Raw genomic sequence first — 12,500 nt, 5'->3', positions numbered from 1 at the left:
GTTAGGTGAGTTAGGGTTAGGGCACGGGTTAGGTGGGTTAGGGCGCGGGTTAGGTGAGTTAGGGTTAGGGCGCGGGTTAGGTGAGTTAGGGTTAGGGCGCGGGTTAGGTGAGTTAGGGTTAGGGCGCGGGTTAGGTGAGTTAGGGTTAGGGCGCGGGTTAGGTGAGTTAGGGTTAGGGCGCGGGTTAGGTGAGTTAGGGTTAGGGCGTGGGTTAGGTGAGTTAGGGTTAGGGGCGGGTTAAGTGAGTTAGGGTTAGGGTGCGGGTTAGGTCAGTGTGCGACAGTGACGGACCTTAGGGTTTGGGTTAAGGTAAGTGGATAGATAGTAGTGTATGCATAGTTTAGTGTAGGGTTAGTTGTAGGATTATAAGTGTATTTGTGTGTATTGATGTTTTTTAGGTGTGTTTGTGTTGTGTGTATGTGTTTCGGAATAGCAAATTTTTTCCCCCAAGGAAAGAATTTGCTGTTCTGAATGTTTGATATTATGTGGTTTAGATATTTTAGGTTCGATGAAATAGCATTCGCTATTTTCATCTTTTGATAATGTGACAAACGCAACAAAAACAGCCCTGAGCTTTTACCATCATCCGGTTCAAGCCTTCTAAAGTTATATTAGAACCTGCATATATATATCAACTCGGTAACACTGTTCTTACATTTATAAGTATTTTTTGTGGCTTTCCCACAGTTATTAAGCTAGCGACTGCATTTCGCCTGTTTTACTGCTACTTTAAGTGATTTCTGCATTTTACACTGTTTATTGCACTTTAAGTTACTAATTGTTGCAAATTGTTTCTGTAGGCTACACACTAAAGTGCGCTAGCCGATTTACAGCATTTATAGCATTTACTGTCTGTTTTTTTCCTTGTCTCTGTAATAAAAAAAAAAATCTCGTTTTCCCGCCTTACTGAACTAGAGTAGTCCAGTTTCAGAGTTGCTGATCCCTGGGCTTTGTTTTTAGTTCCTGTTACTGATCCATTGCCTTATTAGGGAGGAGGGAAGTTTCTTTGCTTACCAGTGGGAGTGGGAAGCACTGAGCAGCCTTTCTGTCCGATTTGGTGAAGTTTCAGCCAGAAACTAGTAGTCCATTGGTCGTTTTGGGCCAATTCCTAGCTCCTTTCAGCCCCCTGCTATAAAACACGCTAAACACGCGTTTTCCAGCTTGTACCAACTCAGCACAGATCCTCGTGGTGGCCTGCAGAGTGATCCAAGCAGCAGAGAGCTAAAAGAGTGACTTTCTACCAGATATAAGTATTTTTTGTGGCTTTTCCACTGTTATTTAAGCTAGCGACTGCATTTCGCCTGTTTTATTGCTACTTTAAGTGATTTCTGCATTTTACACTGTTTATTGCACTTTAAGTTACTAATTGTTGCAAATTGTTTCTGTAGGCTACACACTAAAGTGCGCTAGCCGATTTACAGCATTTATAGCATTTACTGTCTGTTCTTTTCCTTGTCTCTGTAATAAAACAAAAAAAATCTCTTGTTTTCCCGCCTTACTGAACTAGAGTAGTCCAGTTTCAGAGTTGCTGATCCCTGGGCTTTGTTTTTAGTTCCTGTTACTGATCCATTGCCTTATTAGGAAGGAGGGAAGTTTCATTGCTTACCAGTGGGAGTGGGAAGCACTGAGCGGCCTTTTTGTCTGATTTGGTGAAGTTTCAGCCAGAAACTAGTAGTCCATTGGTAGTTTTGGGCCAATTCCTAGCTCCCTTCAGCCCCTGCTATAAAACACGCTAAGCGCGTGAAGCTGATTTAGCTGAGTTACCACTGTTGCACACAAGAGCAGCGGCGGTTAAACAAGGTTAAACTATTTGGGCCATCTAAATTCCACTCTTGCAATTTTCCCTTAAAACTACCTTCCTCGAGCTGTACTGCTGATCTAACCAGCATATCCTATAACTGAAAAGTTCATCTCTACTTGATTCACAAGTAGACTATTCTCTATCTGTAAAGCCTAGCACTTACTCCTACAGTACTTGCACCTTGATAAAGCACTCTTATTATAGATAGTACCCCACCAGCCTAAAACCCACTTCCCCCAGAGTCCTTTGAAAGTCTCTTTATCTACTACTTCTAGTATGTCGAGGATCAGTTGCTAGTGTCCTCTCCAGCTCAACTGGTGAACCTGGGAATATTGAGGCAATGTTACAACTGCCTCATGTACACAGACAATCCTCTCCTTCTCCCACAAAACACAAATACATGCGAGAGATGCAACTATACGGCCAAACTGGAGGCTGAGCTCTCTCAACATAGGACTGGCAAGACCAGACAGGAGGAGAAGGTAACCACACACAATACATACCCAGTCACACATGGTACCATCACAACTTCAAATCATACACATACTCACACAAAGACATACTCGGAGGCTCTGATCAAAAATTTACCAAAACAGCAGAGGCCACCAAAGCAGACACCCAAACAACTACCACCTCACGACCCAACACATGCAACACATAGACCACACAGTCAGAGTGTCAAACAGTCACAGCCCTTAAGGCCAAACAAAATGCCAGACACACTTGTCATTGGTGATTCCATAGTCAGACACACTGACGTCCGCTCACCAGACTGAGTAAAGAGAAGGTCACAGTAAGCTGCCTGTCGGGCGCTAGAATCCGCCACATAACGCAAGCACTCAGGTCTCTCAACAGCAGGTACAAGTACGACTCAGTCATTGTCCACGCTGGTGTCAACGACCTGAGACGTACCTCCTTGGACTACATGAAAAGGGACATCGAGGAGCTCTCTGATTATGTAGCCCAGGCAGGTATGACCCTGACCTTGAGCAGTATCCTACCTTCACCTAGAATGATGCCACAATACAGTGATAAGATGATCAGCTTTAATAATTGGCTTAAATTCTGGTGTCATTCAAAGGGATCCAATGTCTGTCTGCCTGGGATGACATGCTGGACAAGCCACGCTGCCGCAAGGGACGGCTTGCACCTGTCACCCTGGGCTTCCGGATATTGGCAAAGGCTCTTGCCACCCCATAGTGCCTTTTTAGGCAAGGCTCAAATTCTAAACCTACCACCCTAGAACACCAAAAAGGAAAAAACTAAGGGTAATGCTGCTCAATGCCAGAAGTCTCAATCTCAAGATGCACGCACTCGAGGCCCTTCTCAATATGGAGAACATCGATGTCTGTGCTGTGACAGAAACCTGGTTCAAGGCTCCTGAGAGCACCCCAGCACTAACAGGTTTCACCTCATATCATGCGTTCCGGCCCCAAAATCCGGACAACACCAAGAAAGGTGGGGGGGTGTCCATATTCATAAAGGACACCCACACCTCAAGGTTGGTGGCAACGCACGATGCATCGGAGACCATCCAGGTGCAATTAACCATAGGCAAGACTGCTCTGCAATTTGTAGCATGTTACAGGCCACCCTCTCAAACTCAGGAACCTCACATGGCCTTCCTGAAAACATTGGAGGGGATAAATGTATCTCCAAACACCATCATACTAGGTGACTTCAACTACCCTAATATAGACTGGGAACACTACTCAAGCCCGAACACTGTAACCCAAAGATTCCTGGAGTTCATAAACTCAAATGCCATGGAACAACTAGTCACCATCCCCACAAGAGGAGAAAACATACTTGATCTCATCATCACGAACATGGGATCAAAATGTTCAACACCGAAGTATACCCCTCACTGGTGAGATCAGATCATAAACTAATCTCGCTGGAGGTCCTCATCCCGCCCCACCTGAAACAAAAAGACCACAGTGAAAACTTCTCAAAAGCCGATTTCACACTTCTAAAAACTAGTGTGGTCTCCTTTAAGGCCCCTGAGCCAGTGGTAAACATTACTCAAACCGCTGAATCACTTACAAATGCCTTCTACCAGCACCTACAGGACTGCATGGATCAGGCAATCCCAAACAAAACTAAGACTCTCTGTACCAAAGGCAAGCGTCCAGTCTGGTGGACCCCAGCCATAAACAAGCTCTACAACAAAGGAGGAAGCTACTACAAGATAGAGCAAAATCCTTGAAAGGTAAGACACCTTTGATCATTATAAGTAAAAACTAAGAGCTCTCATAAAATCATCCAAGGCAAATTTTGAGAGAAAAATCGCCAAGGACTCTAAAGACAATCATAAGGCCTTCTTTAGCTATGTTAGAAACCTAGGAGGAAACTCCCAGATATGCTCAGAATTAGTTCAAAATGATGTGAAAATTACTGAACCTACACACATTGCCAACATACTGGCTGACAGGTTCAGTGCAAACTTCTCCCCTCCCCAAAAGGAGAGATATCTATTCCAGAGGATTGTAGCCCCCAAACATCTCCAACGCCCAGGTGAGAACTGCCCTCACTAAGGCAAAAAACACAGCATCCACGGGACCGGATGGTGTCCCCGGCTGTGTGCTTCATGAACTCAACGAGGAATTAAACCCACAGTTAGGACAGCTGTTTAATCTTAGCCTCACCTCAGGATACGTACCCAAGGAGTGGCGCACGGCGACTGTGGTCCCACTTCATAAGGCGGTGCCTCCACAGACCCTGGAAATTACCGCCCATTAGCTTGACAAGCCTTATCTGCAAAGCCATGGAGAGGATCATAATGGAACTCATAAATAAAGACATAGGGAACTTGCAGACTTTGGATCCAACCCAGTTTGGCTTTGTCAAAGGCAGATCCTGCCTCTTAAACTTGGTTGACTTTTTCGAGACAGTCACCAAGGCCATTGATGAGGGAAAGGCAGTCCATACAGCCTACCTCGACCTGGCAAAGGCCTTCGACACAATACCCCACTCAGGTATCATCGAAAAACTCATCAGCTTGAATGTAAACCCATACATCACAAGATGGGTTGCAAACTGGCTAAGTGACAGAACCCACAGGGTCAGAGTTGCTGGAGCCATGTCAGACTCAAAGCCTGTCACAAGTGGTGTCCCACAGGGCTCAGTCCTGTGTCCACTCTTGTTCGGCATCTACTTTTCTGAAGTACAAGCAAACACAGGAGGGTTATGGCTGACAAAGTTTGCAGATGACTGCAAACTGGGCCATAGTAGAAAAAACATCTGACACAGATATCCTACAGAAGGGCCTCACAGAAACGGATAACTGGTGCCAGAGCCATGGCCTGAAGTTAAATGCCAAAAATGCATAGTCATACCCTTCGGGAAAAACAAGGTTACCCCTAGCTACCATATAGGTGGCAATCCACTGAGCACAGAAAAAGTCATCAGAGATCTGGGGACCCAGGTTGACAGTAGCCTTCGCTTGACACTCATGTTGCTAAAGTAGTTAGGAAAACCTTCTATATCACCCACCTGATCATGAAGGGATTCACATCTAGATCAAGGGAGGTCATCATCCCCCTGTACTCATCACTCATTAGACCTATGATTGAGTACAATGCCCCGTTTGGAATGTATCTGACCAGACACCTGCTGCAGCTTGAAAGGCCCCAAAAGTTCCTCACCAAAAGGATAAAGGGTCTCAAAAATATGTCTTATGCTGCCCGACTGAAAGAACTCCAGCTCTATTCAGTCTCATACCGCTTGCTCAGAGGTGACCTGTGCCTGACATATAAGGCCATGTCAAACCCAGATTTGATGAATATGCTTCACCTCAAAAAATTTAGATCCCTCAGAACCACGAGGGCGGGAGACTTAAACCTTGACACGGTTATAAATAGAACGTGCTGGAGGGACAGATTCATCACCCAGAGACTCCCTATGCTGTGGAACAAAATCCCGGTACATGTGAGGCAAAGCACCTCTCTGGCCTTGTTCAAGAGGAATCTTGACCAATGGATGGGAGATTGCAGATATACCCCAGGGATTACTTCAGTGTCACTGCTTGACAGAGGCACAGCAAAATGATAGGCATAGTTTTTATTCAAACTAAAGGGGTGGCGAAAGCCACATAACTATGGGCTAGGCTTATAAATGCCCTTGGGCAGATAGCCTAGTATGAACCTATGAACCTATGAACCTATGAACCTATCATTATTCAGCATGAAGTTATATATTCAGTAACGGAATCAATTGACTGTCATGTTCATCATGGTCGCACCCCAAACATTTACTTCCATAAAAATATGTTAAACACCGCTACCTAGCCCAGTCTTTATCATGTACTACAAAATTAAAATGGAACTCAATGGAATCAGCATCATAACTGTATGAAATATATAAAACATGAACCATTCCCCATCTAGCTTCAGCTGCCAAAATACATACTTTGCATCAGATAAAAATAATTACTCTTTGTATTTGACATGTTAGTGATATCTTCTTCAGTACAAAGGGAATAACGTTTCTTCTTCGAGCTTAAGTTCTTGTGGCTCTGTGAATCTATGAGTGATGCAGAAAGAAGTTCAAGCTGCTGGCAGAGTGTGGGAGCAGTACCAAATGACTCAATTAGTCAGTAGGCTCAGCCTATTTATAATCACACCCATCCGCTCCACTCTGTGCAATTTTCTTTCACTTTTACCACTCAGTACTAAAGAAACCTTCACTGCAGAATAACTGATAAGGGAGAATGCACAGATGGTGGGTATATGATAGGATACAGGACTACAATGCAAAACGACTAAGCATCTCAGATCTGTAAATAACAGTCATAACTATAAACATTTGCTACTCATGCACATCATATATTTTTCATCATGCCAACCTTCAGTCAAGTCAAACAACCTAATATTAAAAGGCCCAGATTTCTAGTTATGTGACAGTGAATCTTATATTTTGTATTCTTACATTCCCAAGTAAGCAATTTCTTACCAACTGCTGATGTTTGATGGCCTGAACATCAGCTACACATCAAAATGTTCAGCATATTTCCTTTCAACCTCAGTGCATTGGAAAGACTCAGTAACCATCATGGTAAAGTCTGCCCCAGTGGCAGTCTGTCAAACCTCTTTTCTTTCCATTTACAATCAATTTTACAAACTTCTAACTCTTCCACTATTTACCTCAATGTCATGTAGTTCTGCATATATCTACTACATTACACTACTGGTGGATGAAGACTGAGCACTCGAGCTTCAGCTGCCCCAGGTTCAACCCACCACCAGCAATCAAGAGTTTCTACATAGTAAATTGCTGTTGGTGAGTTCTGTTGGTAGTGTTGACACTTTCAGGGGAATTTCCTCCCTCTGAGTTGGCATGACCAAAGAATGATATATACAAGTTGGGGTGCTGGGGGATTGCCCCTTTGTAAAAACACAAGTGTTTTTTTTTATTTTTGTTTCGACGAATGCAGTTCGGGGATTCCGATCCTTGCTGCGTTCAGTTTCATCCACTCATAGTGGAACCCAACTACTACTGTAATGATAAATGTGCTTCTTTTAACTATTTGCCCCTTGTTGAATCACTTCATGTATCACACACAACTGTCTCTCTCCCTCTCGGTCTCAAACTCTCATACCAGTGAATCATCTAATTCACTAATTTGTAATATTACTTAATTAACTCAAATCAGTATCAATTTTCCCATAGGTTCTTGTGACCTCATGAAGCACAAATGGTGGATATATGACAGATTTTTTTCCTCAGCTCACAGTAATTACGAATCATCCATTTCAAAACAGCTATTCCCCCTCAAGCTTCTCAGCTGTTCCACTAGCAGCCACGAACAAATAAAATGTTTGCCTTCACAGTTTCTAGTGTTCAGACAAAGTGCCCTAAAGCCCAGAACATCTGCATACTAACATATCTAACAAATAATCTGACACTGTTCAGGCTTCTGACACTGAAAAGGAAATAAGAAATGGACAACAGGCGGTTTGTTGTCAGTTTTTTGACTACTTTTCTGCCTTACAACAGCACAGGAAGTGAGAACATAAGAGTCTCTACATCCGGGAACTCAAGCTGTAAAAGTTATTAAACACTTAAAGAAACTGTACTACATGCCAAGCGGCCTTGATAAATTCCTAGTTCTCTTACAACCCTTCTTATTTCTTAGCTCCATTTGAATTCTTTCTTCTTGTTCACAACTATCATTTTGACCTGCCTACTCAGTCACATTGTTCTCCTGAGATGTACCCTCCCTTTCAGTAAATGCTCATACATAGCTTCTAGAATGCCATCTCAAACTCTCACACACAGGTTGTTTGCTCTTTTTATATCTCCCTTCCTAGTTCTTTTCACAATTCCACTTCCCACATCATATAGCCTTGTCTTTCCTTTGTCTCACACACAGTTTCCTTGGTTGTTCTGAGTTTCACTGGCTCTACCCAAGGTGAACCATAATGCAAGACTGTAATGCGGTGCCGATAACTTCACTTAATCTTGTAAAGTCTAGAATGCTATCATCAAGTACCTTCTTACGCATGAATAAATTCCTTCTAATCCAGAGTTTCTACAAGGATCATTATACCTTCTACTCCGTACGTAGGAAGTAATTAGTCTACATGTAGAAGACTGATTTCTCCTGTCACTCCCACTCATTATGTCCCACCTCCTGAGCCTGTCCACCAGCAGGCCATCTTACTCCACAGTCACCCGGCAGCTTGACTTTCTATATGATGTCCTTTCTGCCCAGTTCTCCTCTTCCTCCATCACTTCACAGGCTATTCCATCTCATACATAATAGATGCTGTACTTTTCCTTTCGCCTATATGACTATGCTGGTACTGATACTAATAGACTACAATCTAAATGGGCATATCTATACAGTTCTATGTTTATTTTGTCAGTTTTTTCTTCCTTACTACTTTTACTAATGCAGCCTTCCTCTTTCTCGCAGATTCATATCATCACATTCCACCCCCACCTCTCTTCCTAGCCTCTCACCCCTCCCCCAGTGAGTTCTATTATCCTACCTGAGCCGGTTCCTGATCACTGCTTCACTCCTATTAATCTACCCTTAACCTTTGTACTAACCTCCTCCTTTCAGACTCTCTCATATGATCACTCTCCAAAAATTCTACGCAAACCAACAGAACCGGCCTGCACATGTGCATTCTGTTCATTTGATTTGTGCTAATATGACCTGCTTTGGCCTTGTTTTATATGACTGTGCTAAGTACTACTACTAACAGGTGCCTAACTGATGGACCACAGTCTAAATAGGCCTACTTACGTAGTTCTGTTGGTTTAGTTTGTTAGTTTATAGTCTTCCTTACTACTTTTAATAATGTAACCTTCCCAAACTGATTACTATGACTGAAAAGGACTCAAAAGACAATAACAAAACTACTTATAGTCTGACTGGCCAGCCTGTCTGTGATGTTGCTGGACACTGGGGCTGTGGGGGCGCTTGACTGGCAAGAAAAGAACAGCTGTTGAAAAGCAGCTTTCCACTATAGGGACCTTCTGGTTAGCTTTGCTCAAAACCGTACCAAGATATAGATATGCAAGATTCCAGACAGATCTTTTTCTACTTCCAAGAGATTGGTCCCAGGCTTTACTGGTACTTCTATCCTGGAACTTACCCTCACAGCACAGGCTTTGCTCTCAGACTAGTTTGTACACAGAAACTAATAATTTAACAATAAAAAAGAGCCACTTAAGGCTCCTGTTTCCTTATTTCCTCTCTACTGTTCCCTCCTCACAAAACAGCAAACTGTACATGGCAAAGAAAACAGCACATAGCACCAGATGCTGAAAAACTGCAAAATAAAATGGCAAGATATTCCTTCACAGCAGCAGCAGAAAAGGAGAGGCAAGTTAGAATGTTCGGGAAAACATAAATAAATAACAAGGACATATACAGCTACTACCAAATGATAGGGGAGGTTCTACTGAGTCATACAAATATCAGTATGCTCTGATGATACATGGGTATATCTTTGTGTGATCATCCTCCCAAAAGTTCTACACAACCAAAAGAATTTATCTGTATACAGCCATTTATTTACCTAATCTTACACTCTTACTGCACTATACATTTTGCCTATTCAGCATACTGATCATGACACAACTAGGTGCGTCTTATTCAATGACCTACTGGGGTGTGGTGGCCACATATTATATAGTACCAACAGCATAATGTAACATGGAAATACTAATTATTTTAAAATCTTGAAGCAGGACATGTAATGTCTTTTCTTCAATGCATTGCTGCTCTGCTGTACATGTCATTTTTTGTCAGATCTTTCTTACATCCACTTTATAACCGCTTGTCTTACTTGGGTTTATTCTTACTTTTGTTGCATTTCTAAGGCTGTGACCGAAATGGATATTTTGCTAATTAGACCACAATCCTGGTCAACAAACATATAAATAAAATACAAAAAATTGCCTGTCATGCTGCACACTTCAACTACTAGGCTAGCGCAATGCTGTTAGTAAATGTAGCAATTAATGCTTCTGCATCTACATGAATATAAAAAATGTCAGTGTACTAGTAGCTTTGTACATACAAGGAGAAAACCGCCCCAAGTATTCTCTCCTGCAGTCTTCCAACAGGACACTGTAAACTGAATTTTTCCCCAATAAAAATATACAATTACACATACACAAAATAAGGTTACATGGCTAAGAGCCTAATATTACATACTCTACTCACCTTGACATTAGAAAGCTAAGTAAATTTCAGGGTTTATGGAAATCTTGGATAAGTGCCCTTCATATACTGGAGTTAGGGTACCACAAAGTAACTATGTTTGGACATTACCATTAAGAGCTCACTTCAGGGCGTTTCATGCACTGGCTCAGCACTCTGTCTTTAAACTTAATAATAATAAGGACATTTAAATGTATCTTGTAACTGACTGAAAATACATGTTCATTCTCTAAACACAAGTACTGCAACTAGTTCTGTCCAGCTGCACTCTTTCCATACCTACCCCCTTGCCATCCCTTCTTCCAACTCTCCCAGGTATTCCTGAAATTGTGCTGGTAATTTCTACCACCGTGACTGGTTATGTGCACCTGCACGCCTTGTGAACACATAGTAATGAGTACAGGTCAGAAATGTGCACAAAGTTATCTGTATCATAGTCACACATTGCCATACTCACATGCTAAGAGTGCTATCACAGTTTACTTCATCTAAGCACTACCTAAACAAGTGGTAGTTAATCAAAGCCAAGAAAAGAACACCTTTTTATGTAAATTATTACTCATAATTTAACTCACTTCTGAAGCTTATTACTTACTAAAAACTCACGTGTATAATAAAGTGTTCGACTGATTACTCCCACAGGCAGAAACATGTTATCAGCAAAACAGAAGTGAGAATCAATAATCACACCACCCCACCTACTCCTCCTTTTGCCCAAGTTAAGTCATGCATCCACAGCTCTTTCAGGAATCCTCCAGTAGACTCCTTTGTTTTGCTACAATTATGAACGTTTCCATTTCCCTATCCAATTCTCTTTTCCTCTCTGCACTTCCTTACACTTATGACAATAATTCTTTACAGACTACACATGCTGGCACACTACTTCCAAATTTAACAAAAAGCAATTTTCCAAATTGTTCTTTTACATGCCTTGCACAGCTATGTATGGAAATATAACATATGTCTACTGATGTCACTAGCCAAGCTTCCCACAGATTAAATTCCGTATCTTCATACGGTTTTCTAATTAATTTAGTGTTATCAATAATCAAAATTCCCAGAGATGAACTTTCTTATCTTCATGATTTTTCCACTTAAGTTTTGTTGTTCCCTTTATTACTGTCATGTCATTTTAAAACACATGCACACTACAGTAATGCATTTTCCATGCTGATATTTCGACAATGAACTGCAAGCTACAACTAATCCTAGCCCACTACTCCTAAACCTAGTTCCCCAGTTGCCACTGCCAGTTACAACTGTTACCCTCTCCTCGACCACGTGTCCAAAAGTATCACCACAGGGCAAGATTAAAGGACAGTTAGAAGAAGTCATTCACAGAGTTAAGATTTTTATTTGGTGCTTTAAGTTTTTCCTTTCTGTGACAAATTGTCCAATTTCTACTCACCTCGACACAGACTATGTGATCATGCCACCCACCACATGAGAGACATTTCCATGGTTTACAACATGAAAACTGCTGATGAGTCAGAAAACAGCTTTCTCTCAATCTCCCTCCCTGGTACAAGTGAGCACCTTTGATACATTCCCACATTAATCCTGAAAAAAATCATAAATCCCCCAGGGGGGGGTACTATGTTTCCACTTTGAGAAGACTGTCTAGGACCGTTCCTTTATTCAAAATGCCTCGCCTAGGTACCTTCAGTCCTACCCCCCCTACCACCACCACCCCACACACACACACACACACACACACACACACACACCATAACCCAAACCAAGCCAATTATCTATTTTTTACATTTCTGTTAACATGCATCACTAACAAGACAGCTTGCACAAATTCACACTAGGCATGTGGGACTCGAAATTCAACTCAAAAGGGTTAATTTGCAGTGGACTGTTTTACCAGTGTCACTACTTATTATGGCATGTTACTTCTACTGGCTACCAAATACTGAACAAATTAACCAATCTCAAGAAACACTGATATCGCCTAAAGCCAAAGAACTACAACCCCCCTGAGTGAACAGCAGGGCAATATACACTAGTAATGCT

At 42.0% G+C, this 12,500-nt stretch overlaps 1 protein-coding gene across 3 annotated transcripts in view; it reads right to left on the bottom strand.

The window, feature by feature from the left end:
* CUEDC1 (CUE domain containing 1) overlaps nucleotides 1-12,500 on the bottom strand; it is a 1,479,154-nt gene that overhangs the window by 1,465,658 nt on the left and 996 nt on the right. The gene's annotated exons all lie outside the window — the stretch shown is intronic.

This window comes from Protopterus annectens, chromosome 13.part0, assembly GCF_019279795.1.
Source record: "Protopterus annectens isolate FY-2018-M chromosome 13.part0, PAN1.0, whole genome shotgun sequence".
In the NCBI taxonomy this organism is placed as follows: Eukaryota; Metazoa; Chordata; order Ceratodontiformes; family Protopteridae; genus Protopterus; species Protopterus annectens.
This window is presented reverse-complemented; position numbering and strand designations above follow the sequence as displayed.